General features: G+C 45.3%; 1 long non-coding RNA gene across 1 annotated transcript in view; it reads right to left on the bottom strand.

Annotated features, from left to right (window-relative positions):
* Positions 1–12,640, bottom strand: part of LOC143781656 (uncharacterized) — a 356,016-nt gene extending 343,376 nt beyond the window's left edge. The window contains exons 1-2 of the long non-coding RNA XR_013216789.1: positions 12,295–12,640; positions 9,922–10,163 (exon numbers count right to left, since the gene is read on the bottom strand). This is a non-coding gene — a long non-coding RNA (uncharacterized LOC143781656). The remainder of the gene's footprint in view (positions 1–9,921; positions 10,164–12,294) is intronic.
* Positions 12,641–15,660: the final 3,020 nt, after the last annotated feature.

Below are 15,660 nucleotides of genomic sequence, written 5' to 3'. Positions count from 1 at the left end.
GGTGGTCAGATACCTTTTCTTTTCTTAACCCGGCCAATTGGTTCAGGGGGATCGGTGGGTGGGTTACCGGGATTATGCAAAGCCTAATACATACAGTTATAGTTATTGTAATTATATATGTATTATTCAAGGATCTCGGTATGCACAAATAAATTTTGTGTAATGGATGCGAGAATATAAAGTTTTTTTAATATCACAAAAAGAATGACTAAAATAATCGTCTATATGACAAGGTTTTGAATGGAATATGTCAAAGGGGGGATTGTGAAGAGCGGAACAAAAATGGTTACCTCAATGAACCAAAAAGAATTTGTGATCAATATTGACCTGTCCATTCAAGGACATTTTAGCCATAGTGTGAAATCCTATTTTTTGTTTGTGAAACTGCCACTTAGGCGAAACTGTACTGTTTTGTTTGTTGTGAAACTATCATAGCCGAAACTGTTTTCTTTTGTCTTCTCTTTTCTCTTTGTTTAAACAAGCAAAACTTGTATAACCACTGAAACTACCTGTACAACTATATAAAAGAGGGGATAGCACCTTGAAGGCAGGCGTGCTTCAGAGGCTTCCCAGTGATATACTATACGAGACGTGTCTTGTGTATTATTTCTGGTGATTCCCCACTTCCAAAGGCTGCTCCGACTTAGTGTGGTCCCGACATTTCCTGATCTGGCACACCCCAATAAGTTTGCCAAGTTGGCAGATGAGGGGGGTGCCAGTACAGGGGTAGCACTGCTGCAGCCAGGCATGTCCTCTGAAAGCCGGAGGAGTGACTGCTCCAGTAAGGAGAGAAATAGGAGAGCAGGGCAGGCCAGACAGGTGTTGGTAGTGGGGGGACTCCATTATTAGGGGAACAGATAGGGCAATCTGTCACAGAGACAGGGATCGTTGGACGGTGTGCTGCCTACCTGGCGCTCGAGTCCGACACATCGCTGATCGGGTGGACAGATTACTGGGAGGGGCTGGTGAGGACCCAGCGGTCATGGTGCACATTGGCACAAATGACAAAGTTAGAGGTAGGTGGAAGGTCCTTAAAGAGGATTTCAGGGAATTAGGCTGCAAGCTGAAAGCAAGGACCTCCAACATGGTATTTTCCAAAATACTGCCTGTACCACGCCAGAGAGGCAACGGGAGATTAGGGAGGTTAATAAGTGGCTCAAGAATTGGTGTAGGAAGGAGGGGTTTGGGTTCCTGCAGAACTGGGCCGACTTCTCAGTGGGCTACAGGCTCTACGCTAGGGACGGGCTGCACCTCAATGAGAAAGGTGCAGCTGTGCTGGGGGAGAAAATGGCTAGAAGGTTGGAGGAGTGTTTAAACTAGGGAGTGGGGGGCAGGGTATTCATTTTATAGGTGGGGAAGATAGTGCAGCTAGAGACCTGGGCACAAATAAGGAAGTTGGGGGTGGGGTTAGAACAGTTAGTAATTTAAGAAAGAATAGAGGTACAGAGAGGAACATCAAGTGCATGTATACTAATGCCAGAAGCCTTGCCAACAAAATGGACGATTTAGAATTAATGCTGTTGGAGCATAATTATGACATGGTGGGGATATCTGAGACATGGCTGGGCTGTTATCTTGCAGGGCTATAGCCTTTTCAGAAATGACCATACAGATAAGTGAGGGGGAGGGGTCTGTCTACATGTAAAATCGTCCTTAAAACCCATCCTGCGTGATAATATAGGTGAATTTAATGAAAATGTAGAGTCCCTGTGGGTGGAGATAAGGGGAGGGGAAAAAAATAATTACTGTTAGGGGTTTGTTATAAATCTCCAAAAATAATGAAATCAATGGAGAAGATCCTCAAAGCAAATAGATGAAGCTGCGACTCAAGGAGAAGTCATTATTATGGGGGACTTCAACTACCCTGAAATAGATTGGGGAACAGAAACCTGCAGTTCCAGCAAAGGTGATCGGGGTCTGACAACTATGAGAGAATTACTTTTCACAACTGGTTCAGGACCCAACAAGAAGGGGGGCACTGCTAGACCTAATATTAACCAACAGGCCAGACCGCATATCAAATATAAGGGTTGGGGGTCACTTGGGGAATAGTGATCACAAAATAATAAGTTTTCATGTAACCTTTAATAAGATGGGTAGTAGGGGGGTGACAAGGACACTAAACTTCAGGAGGGCAAATTTCCAACGGATGAGAGAGGATCTTGGTGCAATTAACTGGGACGATATCCTGAGACATAAAAATACACAAAGAAAATGGGAGACGTTTATTAGCATCCTGGATAGGACCTGTGCACAGTATATACCGTATGGGAATAAACACACTAAAAATAGGAGGAAACCAATATGGCTAAATAGAGCTGTAAGGGGCGCAATAAGGGACAAAAAGAAAGCATTTAGAGAATTAAAGGAAGTAGGTAGTGAGGAGGCATTAAATACAAAAAATTACATAAATTCTGTAAAAAGCAAATCAAGGCAGAAAAGATTGAGACAGAGAGACTCATTGCCAGAGAGTAAAAATAATCCCAAAATATTCTTTAACTAGGTAAATAGTAAGAAACTAAAAAAAATTATAGTGTTGGCCCCCTTAAAAATAGTCTGGAGGAAATGGTGGATGGGGGATGAGGAAAGCCAATATGCTAAATGACTTTCCATCAGTATTTACACAAGAAAATCCCATGGCAGACAAAATGATTAGTGATAAAAATTCCCCATTAAATGTCCGCTGCTTTACCCAGCAGGAAGTATGGCGGTGTCAAAAAAAAAAAAAAAAAAAAAAAAACCACCACTAAAATTGACAAATCTCCGGGCCCGGATGGGATACACCCGAGTACTGCAGGAATTAAGTACAGTCATTGATAGACCATTATTTTTAATCTTTAAAGACTCCATAATAACAGGGTCTGTACCACAGGACTGGCGTATAGCAAATGTGGTGCCAATATTCAAAAAGGGGACAAAAACTGAACTCGGAAATTATAGGCCAGTAAGCTTAACCTCTACTGTGGGTAAAATCCTGGAGGGCATTCTAAGGGATGCTATACTGGAGTATCTGAAGAGGAATAACCTCATGACCCAGTATCAGCACGGGTTTACTAGGGACCGATCATGTCAGACTAATTTGATCAGCTTCTATGAAGAGGTAAGTTCCGGACTGGACCAAGGGAACTCTGTGGATGTAGTGTATATGGACTTTTCAAAAGCTTTTGATACGGTGCCACACAAGGTTGATACATAAAATGAGAGTAATGGGGATAGGGGAAAATATGTGTAAGTGGGTTGAGAGCTGGCTCAGGGATAGGAAACAGAGGGTGGTTATTAATGGAGCACACTCGGACTGGGTCATGGTTAGCAGTGGGGTACCACAGGGGTCAGTATTGGGCCCTCTTTTTAAACATTTATTAATGACCTTGTAGGGGGCATTCAGAGTAGAATTTCAATATTTGCAGATGACACTAAACTCTGCAGGGTAATCAATACAGGGGAGGACAATTTTATATTACAGGATGATATGTAAACTAGAAGCTTGGGCTGATAAATGGCAAATAAGCTTTAATGGGGATAAGTGTAAGGTCATGCACTTGGGTAGAGCAAATAAGATGTTTTGTAATTAAGCACATAATTATACACTGGGCAAAACAGTCAACGATAAAGACCTGGGTGTATGGGTGGATGACAAACTAATTCAGTGGCTAGTGTCAGGCAGCTGCTACAAAAGGCAAATAAAATAATGGGATGTATTAAAAGGCATAGATGCTCATGAGGAGAACAATTTTACCTCTATACAAGTCACTAGTTCGACCACACTTAGAATACTGTGCACAGTTCTGGTCTCCGGTGTATAAGAAAGACCTAGCTGAACCAGAGCGGGTGCAGAGAAGAGCGACCAAGGTTATTAGAGGACTGGGGGGTCTGCAATACCAAGATAGGTTATTACACTTGGGGCCATTTAGTTCGGCAAAACGAAGACTTAGGGGTGATCTTATGTTAATGTATAAATATGAGGGGACAGTACAAAGACCTTTCTGATGATCTTTTTAATCATAGACCTGAGACAGGGACAAGGGGGCGTCCTCTACGTCTGGAGGAAAGAAGGTTTAAGCATAATAACAGATGCAGATTCTTTACTGTAAGAGCAGTGAGACTATGGAACTCTCTGCCGTATGATGTTGTAATGAGTGATTCATTAATTAAATTTAAGAGGGGACTGGATGCCTTTCTTGAAAAGTATAATGTTACAGGGTATATACACTAGATTCCTTGATAGGTCGTTGATCCAGGGAACTAGTCTGATGCCGTATGTGGAGTCGTGAAGGAATTATTTTTCCCCACTGTGGAGCTTACTCTGCCACATGGTTTTTTTTGCCTTCCTCTGGATCAACATGTTAGGGCATGTTAGGTTAGGCTATGGGGTGAACTAGATGGACTTGAAGTCTTCCTTGATAACACTGTAACTATGTTAGCATATGTGGCATATGTGGGCACAATACAAAGGACACCACATGACATTCCTTTTTAAGTCCTTACAAAAGGACAAGGAGGCACAGGAATAAGTGATCTTGGCAGTGATATAGTAAAGGGTTCTTCAGTTAGAGCAGTAATACTGAAAGGTCTGACCACAAGAGGTAGTTAGTGTCTACGGCTTTAAAAAAAAAAAAAAAAAAAGGCTGGATGATTTCCTCAGTACAGAACATTGTGGATTACAGATAATCTAGCAACAGATTGTATAATTGGTGGAGAAAGGATGAACTTTATGGACCCAAGTCTTTTTTCAACCATTAACTGAAGAACCGCCAAAAAGTTACCCCATTTTAAAAACTACACCCTTCAAGGTATTCAAGACCACATTTACAGAGTTTTAATTTCTGTGAAGCACCTGAGAAGTTAACAGGAAACAATGATTTACTTAAAAAAAAAAAAAATTGTTTAAGCCACAAAGGTTTCATTTTTGCAGTAAAGGGAGAAAATGGAAGGTACAATTGTGCAATTTTCCCTGACCATGATATGTGGTCAGAAACTAGTGTTTGGGCACACGGCAGGACTTGGAAGGGAAGGAGCACCATTGTAATCTATTACAGTAAAAAAAAATTGTGCTCCACAATTCAGACACCATGTCACATTTGCTGAGCCCAAGATGTGCCAAAACCCCACAAGTCACCCGATTGTGATTAACGCAGAAGAAATGTACAAGTATCGTGTCTGCTGTCAAGTGTTGAAACCCTGTTTGATGTATTCCAGTAAAAAAGGTTTTAATTTGTTTAGACAGATGGTTTCACCGATATGTGGCATATATTTAAAGCTCCTGCACCATCAACCACTTGTGGACCAAATCGGGGCGAGCAGCTAACACCCAGATTCCACAAATGCTCAGGGGTACCACAACAGGGTGTTAGGGACCATGAAGCAAACTTAGCAGCGATGGGTCATGTACAGCTGGGACATTACCCGAACTGTTCAGAATCGAGCAGTTACTACAGATGGACAGCAGTCTGAGAAGAAATTAATCAATACCCCAAACCTCCATATTCATACTACAGTGATTTTGGACACCTAGAGGGCGACAACAAGTCTAGGTGGTCAAATTATCACATCAGGCACACAAAAAACGCAGCAAGTTTTTCCTGCATTGTGTAATATTACATGTTAGAGGCCACAGAACATCCAGACTAAAGATTTTAAGATCTTGCTGGCTCACTGATGTCCACATAAAACTGAATTTCTAATAAATCTTTTATATGAAAGGAACATTCACAACTTAGTATAAGAGTTGTTCACTTACTAACAAGTTTACAGGCAAGTTTGCTCCTCAGAGACGGAGGACTAGAACTATATAGACAACTGTTGGAAGTAGTAATCCGCTGCTTCTAACAGGTGGCACTATTGATTTCTAGTCCTCTTCCTTTCGGAAGAGGCAAATTTACATATTTAAAATTTCCAAAGGAGCATTGCAGGACAAACAGGCCTCCTTACATTGGGGCTCCGGGGCTGGTATGCGACTCTCCACAAGGAGAAATGTTGCCCATTTGATTCTGATGTCTAAGGGGTTTTTTGCCTTCAGATTCTGCAAGAAAAGACACCTTTACCATCTTCAAGGAAGAATACCAAGGATGGAACAGACTCAGTGGTCATTACTGGGGATGTTTCTCTAATGGACATTGAATTTTTTTTTCTTTACATGGGGAGATATAAAATGATGCATCTTAGAATATTAAAAGATGGTAGAAATCACAAAATGGTGCAAGGGTAAGTTACATTTGTAATGACTCATCCTATTTTCAGCCTCAGATATTTCATGTGTCTAATGCAAGAGCTAATAAAATTGGTGCATTTTACTATTGTCTCTTACACTGGATCTCACTGTCCAACTCTGGTGCAAAAAGTAATTATCACCTATGCAAACACCAGGTTCTCATTGAGCCTCAAAGTCACCGGGAATGGTTTTCACTTCACAGGTGTGCCCTATCAGGTATAATAAGTGGGATTTCATTGCCTTATAAATGGGGTTGGGACCATCAGTTGTGTTGAGCAGAAGTCTGGTGGATATACAGCTGATAGTCCTACTGAATAAACAGTTAGCTGCTTTTTTTTCTTGCCATAATACAAATTCTAAGTAAAGAAAAATGAGTGGCCATCATTGAAAGGTCAATGAAGGTCAGTCAGTCTGAAAAATTGGGAAAACTTTGAAAAAGTGTCCCCAAGTGCAGTTGCAAAAACCATCAAGCGCTACAAAGAAACTGGCTCACATGAGGACCGCCCCAGGAAAGGAAGACCAAGAGTCACCTCTGCTTCTGAGGATAAGTTTATCCAAGTCACTAGCCTCAGAAATTGCAGGTTAACAGCTCAGATTAGAGACCAGGTCAATGCCAAAGTTCTAGCAGCAGAGACATCTCTACAACTGTTAAGAGGAGACTCTGCAGCAGTTCCTCATGGTAAAATAGCTGCAAGGAAACCACTGCTAAGGACAGGCAACAAGCAGAAGAGACTTGTTTGGGCTAAAGAACACAAGGAATGGACATTAGACCAGTGGAAATCTGTGCTTTGGTCTGATGAGTCCAAAGTTGAGATCTTTGGTTCCAACCACCGTGTCTTTGTGCGACGCAGAAAAGGTGAACGGATGGACTCTAAATGCCTGGTTCCCACCGTGAAGCATGGAGGAGGTGTGATGGTGCTTTGCTGGTGACACTGTTGGGGATTTATTCAAAATTGAAGGCATACTGAACCAGCATGGCTACCACAGCACCTTGCAGCGACATGCTATTCCATCCGGTTTGCGTTTAGTTGGATCATTTATTTTTCAACAGGACAATGACCCTAGACACCTCCAGGCTGTGTAAGGGCTATTTGACCAAGAAGGAGAGTGATGGGGTGCTACGCCAGATGACCTGGCCTCCAGTCACCAGACCTGAACCCAATCGAGATGGTTTGGGGTGAGCTGGACCGCAGAGTGAAGGCAATAGGGCCAACAAGTGCCAAGCATCTCTGGGAACTCCTTCAAGATTGTTGGAAGGCTATTCCCGGTGACTACCTCTTGAAGATCATCAAGAGAATGCCAAGAGTGTGCAAAGCAGTCAAAGCAAAAGGTGGCTACTTTGAAGAACCTAGAATACAAGACAATTTCAGTTGTTTCACACTTTTGTTAAATATATAATTCCACATGTGTTAATTCATAGTTTTGATGCCTTCAGTGTGAATGTACAATTTTCATAGTCATGAAATTACAGAAAAATCTTTGAATGAGAATGTGTCCAAACTTGATATAAAAATATTTTTTTCCTATATATATCTATATATCTTTTTTATTGATCTTTCGCCCCATTCAAAATGGTGAAGGTCTAGCCCACATTAATACTACAGAGACAGAGGGGTCATGAGCAGTGTAAGAGCTATTACCAACATGACAAACATGGGGTCTTCCAGTAGGCCCCTGTCTTCCATTTCAACACCATTAGCAACAGGTACGATCATGTCGCTGGGTGAGGGGGCAACAGGATGACAGATGGCCACCATTCTGTTAATTCCCCAAGATGCAGCATTTATTGGGGGCTCTGATTGCAGTAGTTAAACAGTTGCGGGCTGTATAATACCAGCAGTGGATGGAGCAGGGTCAGCGCCTAAACCCACTACATATATATCATGCACACAATCGCCCATCATGAATTTGTGACAAGGAGACGAAGTTCACATAGAAGCAACATGAGAACAAGTCCTTATTAAATAGAAGCTCGTGCCTATAAATCAGGGGATATCCTAAGGGAAGCCACATCTGACCACAGAGTTCCCGCTGTGCTGCTCAAATCTGAGGCTGATCATGCAATATAGGGACGAGTAGGATTCATGGACAGAAGAGTCACAGATCGGCAGATGCCAGGGAATCATTTAAAATTAAAAAAAAAAAAAAAAAAAAAAAAAAAGGTAATGACCAGGATCGGGGCAGGGCTGGACTTGGCTTTCAAATGCTGGGACTGAATATCAGTCCACCAGACCCATGCTGCCCCCACTGTCCTTGTACAGACAGAGGGGGGGGGGGGGGGGGTGTCTCTTACCAATATTACTCTGCCTGGAGGAAAAAGGATTTACTATTAGACAAATATTACCACATTATACCATAGTGCCAGAATAGCGCCATCATATTGATGAATCCTTTATGAGGAAGACTGTTCTGGACGACACCGTCTCAGATCTCCGCATCTTCCGCACACATCAACTACTCTGCAAAGCAAAAGACACTTATCTGAACCTTTTAAACTTCATTCCTCCCACCATTCTGGATTATTCTACATTGCTAAGTGCTGATATTAACCATCTTCACCCTGGTAGTGCGAGGGGCAGAATCACACTTCTTAAAGTAACATTCACAGTATTATAATAGTAATTATCAGTGCAGCAAACAGTACAGATCTTTGTAGATTACAGAGCAGCAGCCTAAAAAAAAAAAAATATATATATATATATATATATATATATATATACACATACATACATACATACACAGTCTAGCAGCACAAAAGACTCAAAATAATGTTATCCCGATATTCTGGGTATTCCAGATGCACAAAAAAAAAAGCTGCAAAAACTTCAAGAAATGCTCCTTCTTTGAGTAGTTTTGCTTCCTGAAGCCGCTTCCAGTAGAAATATTGTTGCTTTTTGACTGACATGTGCACATACCCCAAGTGCCCCCATAGAGTCGCTGATCCTACTCATTATGGGGGCATCACATCCTCTGGTCTTTGTTTTTATATATTTCTTAGGAGATCAATAAGCCAATTCTGGAGGAGGAAGAACAATGATAGATAAGATGTAAATCACACCGCAGACATGGCCGTCATAATGTTAGCCAAGGTAGTGAGAGGCAGAAGAAACTCAGCGGCTGTGGCTACACCTCATGGAGAATGGAGCTGCTGTCATGGCAGCCTCTGTCCAGTCCTCCATGGTCTGAGGATCCTTAGTGATGGGCACATCATTGGGTGAATTCTATCAGTGGACGAAGAAGCAGGACGGCTATAAGACCAAATTTATCACTGTCATAGTAAGGACACAGCTGGGGCAACAACCACGAGATCAGGGACCCTACAGTCCATCAGATTACTCACAAGAAGTAGCTTCTCCAGGTGGATACATGAGCACTAGCCCACCAGGAACAGCAGAAAATGGAGGACATTTGAGTAATTCTATTTCCCTCCAGCAGCAGAGTGGACAACAGATCCTGAAGAATCCCATCATTCTACCTTTATAGATGTCAGGTAGATCATTAGTGTGAGGAGGAGGAGTAGTCTACAGGAAATGTCCAGACCCATGTGCTTCTCTTTGGGTGTGGCGTCGAGCAGTTCAGGAATATTGGGGGCTCTGGAACATCAGGGTCACCTGATAATGGGAGGAGGGAGATTAGAAGTTGGGGTAACCCTCCCATTGTTGGTGAAGTATCTGTACAGGACCCCCATTCACAGCGATGCAGATTCCACCTACCCTCATCCTGTAGAGTCTCCTCCAATCAGACGGCTCAGATTTGTGACCTTTTTGGTTCATTAACATTCATGTGGACAGAATGACTTGTAAAGTTTCTGATCTTCAGTCGTTCTATGTCCACATCTGCAGATTCCTAGATTCTCCATCGTAAGAGGTGGTGGCTGCAGTAACTAGGCCAATGTTGTATTAACACCGGGTGTGAATATTTCCACAGATCTGTCACCAGAAGACTTATCTTCTTTCTAGGTTAAAGACATAAACCCACAAGACAAACATGAGTTCACAAGACCCTCCCTGAAGGAGGCGCTCTATACCCCACACAATGAGCCACTTCACAATCTCCTCAAGTATAAAACGTCACTCCGGTCACTACACAATCTGCAGTCTTACATAATAAAGTGATTTGTTACTACAGTTTGCATCAGTAATAAGACGCCTCTCCAGTCACTGCACAATCTGCAGCATCTTAGTCTATAGAAAATTGCCGTCAGGAGTGGAAAAAAAAAAACCCCACCCAAAACACAGACTACACCTATATAATATACAAGATACCCACCCCAGGAAAATACATTTTAAGAGTGTGTGGAAGTCTTAAGGGAACCAGTCATCTGATTCATTGTCACCACACAATCTGCAGCATCACTTTTTCCAGGCCATGTTCACACACAATGTTTTAGATGCTTTATTTTTGCAGCCAAACCTTGCCCTTAGCAGTAAAAACGCTGCAAAATGCCCGTTCGGCAGGGTTTTCACACATTTCAGGGTGCAAATTACATGTATAGTAAAGCTTAATTCACTAAAAATGTTGCAAAAACCATAGTTAGATTTTCACTTGCTCTGCCTTCTATTGGTGAAAAATAACGCAAAATTGCTGACAAAATAGACAAAAAAATGCTGCAGTTCTCAAACTCAGTCAGGAAAAAAAAATCTGTGCATGAGATTTCTGAAGTGTCGTAGCTTATGCTGCTTTTAATTTGCATATCAGAACGCTGCATGTGAACAGTCCTATAATAAGGCATCACTAGTCACTACACAATCTGCAAGGTCTCATCTCCTTGTCTGACACAATGTAACGAGCCCTCAGCTGTGTGAGCAGGACCAGTTATGAGTGAGCAGGACATACAGAGCAGGTTTATGGGGGCTGCCGGGGGCCACCATGTTAGGAGGTGAAGGAATCTGCTGCTATAATGGCGGCTCAGGAGGAGACGTCCGGCCTCCACTTCTGGAGATTCCTTCACCTGGAAGAGGAGGTTTAGGGGATTAACAAGACTCAGACCAAGACCCCAAAACCAGATGGAGATATCAGCGACTCCACTGAGGACAGAGACAGGAGACGCCATATTTACCACATGTCTAGAAATTCAGAGACCAAATGTGGAACAATGGAGAAGACTATTAGTGTAGAACTGTGGGGCCCTAATGTCACAGCTGCACCGGGGGCCCCATCCACAGTGACACCACATTTACTATAGCTCATTTCCCTTATGTGGCCCCCAGTGATTTCTGCCTCATGGAGCAGATACTCTTGGCTGCTGTACTGCAGAGTAATGGTGATAAGCGGCACCACCATATCAGGACACGGCAGCAGCTATACCATTGGCCCCCAGTGGTTGTGGCCCCTCATGTAACCTGGTGACAACGCTGGAGCAGAGGACAGAATGAAGCAAGAGCTGCTCCGGCACCGGACGTTACATGGAGGAGCTGCAGTAACGCACACTGCACCCCTGAATGAGCTTCCTCAGCGGCTCCATATATAACCTCACACCATAGCAACCAATCAGAATTTAGATGACACTGCTCTGCCATGAAAGCTGCGCTGTGATTGGATGCTATGAGCAATGAGGCTATGAGTAGCCATCTCCTCAGATCAGAAGCTGTAAAGATGGCGGCTCCTCAGCACTGAAGCCTCTGTTCTGTGTCCTCTGCTGTGTGAGCAGGACAAGGTCAGGGGGTGGTTTTATTAGGAATATTGTAGACAGAGCGGCTGACATTTGGGGTCTGTTATTCCCCCTTCATCCTAGACAAAGCCCACTAGGCATACAGGAATCCAGTCAGTCTAAGGCCACGTTCACACAGTCAGTATTTTATATAATTAACAAGCAGAAACCAGGAGTGAGGAGAAACACAGAAGTGGTGACAAGTTTCTATTATATTTTTCCTCTGACTGTTCCTCTCCTGATTTTGACTACAAATACTAAAAAAAAAAAAAAAAAAAAAAAAAACCCCACACCAAAAAAAACACACAAAACCATGATCATGTGAACGCAGCCTAAGTCGGGCTAAGGAGGATCAGATATAACATAACTTAATACTGGAGATTACACACAGACATTACAGGACCCAGCGCTCAGGTAGAAGATGGTCGGATCTTACCATTAGAAGTTCTCAGTCAGCAGAAACATCACGAGGAGGAGAAAAGGGAAATAACATCACAGGTAAAACTCCGCTCCCTGTCGTGCCCCGTGCAATGTCTCCCGTCCTGACAAGGACAGTGCCCAAGTGTGACCTATCCCTCTAAGAAGGTCCTCGTACAAACCCTCCCACACGTGTCAGCGCCCTGTAATGGCGGCTCCTCCTCAGGGGAGAGGACTGTATATAAGGGGAATAGATGATGAAGGGTCCTGGGTAATAGGAGCCCTCCTAAGCCTCAGAGAGGACACCTCAGGGGGTCTAGTTGTAGTATCACAGCCCCTCTATGTGGCAGAATGCTGTGCAGCACATGGAGCCGCCATTTACTGCCTCTTTGTAGAGACAAGGCTCCTCCCCTGGAGTCTGACCTCACATCCGGGTCTTGCTGATATCAGGTCACATGACGCTGGGAACAGTTCTGATAGGGTAATGAGTGTTTCCATGACAACCCTCTGCCCCATACTTATATAAGTAATGTGAGAACCACCATATCCCCATCTACCCACACATCTCACTTTCCCTCCATTATCCCATCTGGTCAGTATTACAACATTTTATTTCAGATGTAATGCCAATCCACTTTTCCTGGAGCTTTTATTATTGCGCATACCCAGAAGTCCCGCCGCTCACCAGCAGTTGCCGTGGTAATGTGTCCCGGCGCTGGTGGTTGCCATGGTAATATGACCTGGCATCCTGAACATGCCTAGAGACCACGCATTGCTGGTAGCCAGTCGTTGCCGTGGTGACACGTCCCTGCGCCTATTGCGCATGTCCGGAAGTTGCATTCTGCTATTCTTCAGCAAGTTACCATGGTGATGCATGATCACATAAATAGTTAGGCAAAATGCTTATCTTGCTTGCCCACTAATGGCACCTCGCTACTGGCTGCCAGTTTCCGTGGTGATGCGTCCCTCCGTTCAAGACAGCAAACATGATCCCCTCTGTCTGATATGGCACGTTACCATGGTCACGGTGACAGAAACGTAAACAGGGAGTCGGCTATTTTAACCTTGGAGGTCGAGATGCGTCGCTTTGGTGACCGCCAAATAGCGGTGATGTGCGACCTCTGTGCATCCATAATAGGCACCCTTCATGACCCCAGTAATGAAGAGCCAAAATCGTTTTACCTAACTATGCATGATGGGATGCATCGCATCGCATTGCTGGCGAATAGCAGAATGCGACTTCCAAACATTGACAATAGGCGCAGGGACGGCAACGACTGGCCATCAGCAACACGTGGTCTCTAGATATGCGTAAATGCACGGTATACAACCACAGATGCCAGGTCATATTACCAAGACAACCACCAGCGCCAGGACACATAACCACAGCAACCGCCAGCGAACGGCCGGACTTCTGGGTATGCGCAAAAATAAGAGTGTAACGAAAAGTAGGTTGGCATAATGTCTAAAATCTAATTTTGTGGTATTGACCAGATGGGATAATGGAGGGAAAGTGAGACGTGCGGGTAGATAGGGCTATGGTGGTTCTCACATTACTAAGGCTACTTTCACACTTGCGTTGTTCGACGCACGTCGCAATGCGTCGTTATGTAGAAAAAACGCATCCTGCAAAGTTGCCCGCAGGATGCATTTTTTCTCCATAGACTTATACATAGCGACGCATTGCGACGGAGTGCCACACGTCGCAACCGTCGTGCGACAGTTGCGTTGTGTTTTGGCGGACCGTCGGCACAAAAAAAGTTACATGTAACTTTTTTTGCGCGTCATGTCCGCCATTTTCGACCGCGCATGCGCGGCTGATACTCCGCCCCCTCCTCTCCGGACAATACAATGGGGCAGCTGAAGCATCGTAAGACTGCATCCGCTGCCCCCGTTGTGATTAATTAAGGCTACTTTCACACTAGCGTCGTGCACTGCACGTCGCTATGCGTCGTTTTGCAGAAAAAAACGTTTTTTCTCCATAGACTTTTATTAGCGATGCAGTGCGACGCATTGCCACACGTCGCAACCATCGTGCGACGGTTGCGTCGGACTGTCGCCACCAAAAAACGTTGCTTGTAACGTTTTTTGGTGCGTCGTCTGCAGCATTTCCGGCCGCGCATGACCCCGCCTCCCCGCACCTCACAGTGGGGCAGCGGATGCGTTGGAAAACTGTATCTGCTGCCCCCGTTGTGCGGCGCATTCACAGCTAGTGTCGGTGCGCCGCAACGTCGCATAGCGACATGCAGTGCACGACGCTAGTGTGAAAGTAGCCTAACACACTGTCCGTCGGTACGTGGGGCCGACGGTTTGCGACGGCCCGTACCGACGGACTAGTGTGAAAGTAGCCTTATAAAAGTATGGGACAGAGCGTTGTCATGGAAACAGTCATTACCCTATAAGAATTGTTCCCAGTGTCATGTGACCTGATGTCAGCAATACCCGGATGTGAGGTCAGACTCCAGGGGAGGAACCTTGTTTCTCTTTTCTCCTCCTTGTGATGTTTCTGCTGATTGAGAACTTCTAATGGTAAGATCCAACCATCTTGTCTGTGTGTCACTGCGAGGTATCAACTGTACAGTGCGTGGGACTCGTCGGCTGCTCCCCTGGGCGCAGTGCGTGGGACTCGTCGGCTGCTCCCCTGGGCGCAGTGCGTGGGACTCGTCGGCTCCTCCCCTGGGCGCAGTGCGTGGGACTCGTCGGCTCCTCCCCTGGGCGCAGTGCGTGGGACTCGTCGGCTCCTCCCCTGGGCGCAGTGCGTGGGACTCGTCGGCTCCTCCCCTGGGCACAGTGCGTGGGACTCGTCGGCTCCTCCCCTGGGCGCAGTGCGTGGCACTCGTCGGCTCCTCCCCTGGGCGCAGTGCGTGGCACTCGTCGGCTCCTCCCCTGGGCGCAGTGCGTGGCACTCGTCGGCTCCTCCCCTGGGCGCAGTGCGTGGCACTCGTCGGCTCCTCCCCTGGGCGCAGTGCGTGAGACTCGTCGGCTCCTCCCCTGGGCGCAGTGCGTGGGACTCGTCGGCTCCTCCCCTGGGCGCAGTGCGTGGGACTCGTCGGCTCCTCCCCTGGGCGCAGTGCGTGGGACTCGTCGGCTCCTCCCCTGGGTGCAGTGCGTGGGACTCGTCGGCTCCTCCCCTGGGCGATTCGCTCGCACCCATTAACTATTTAAATGCCACTGTCAAATGATGAGAGCGGCATTTAACAAGCGTTGCTGGCCACGCAGATGTAAATACGTGCACCGCTGACCCGCGTCACGTGATCGGGGGTGATCGGTGCATTGCCATCACAACCAGAGGTCTCCTGAAGACCTCTATGGTTGTTGATGACGGATTGCTATGAGCGCCACCCTGTGTTCGGCGCTCATCGCAATGCTGTAATTCAGCCACATA

Source organism: Ranitomeya variabilis, chromosome 6 (genome assembly GCF_051348905.1).
Source record: "Ranitomeya variabilis isolate aRanVar5 chromosome 6, aRanVar5.hap1, whole genome shotgun sequence".
Classification (NCBI taxonomy): Eukaryota; Metazoa; Chordata; class Amphibia; order Anura; family Dendrobatidae; genus Ranitomeya; species Ranitomeya variabilis.
The sequence above is the reverse complement of the archived record's forward strand: the minus strand, read 5'-3'. Positions and strand labels throughout refer to the sequence as shown.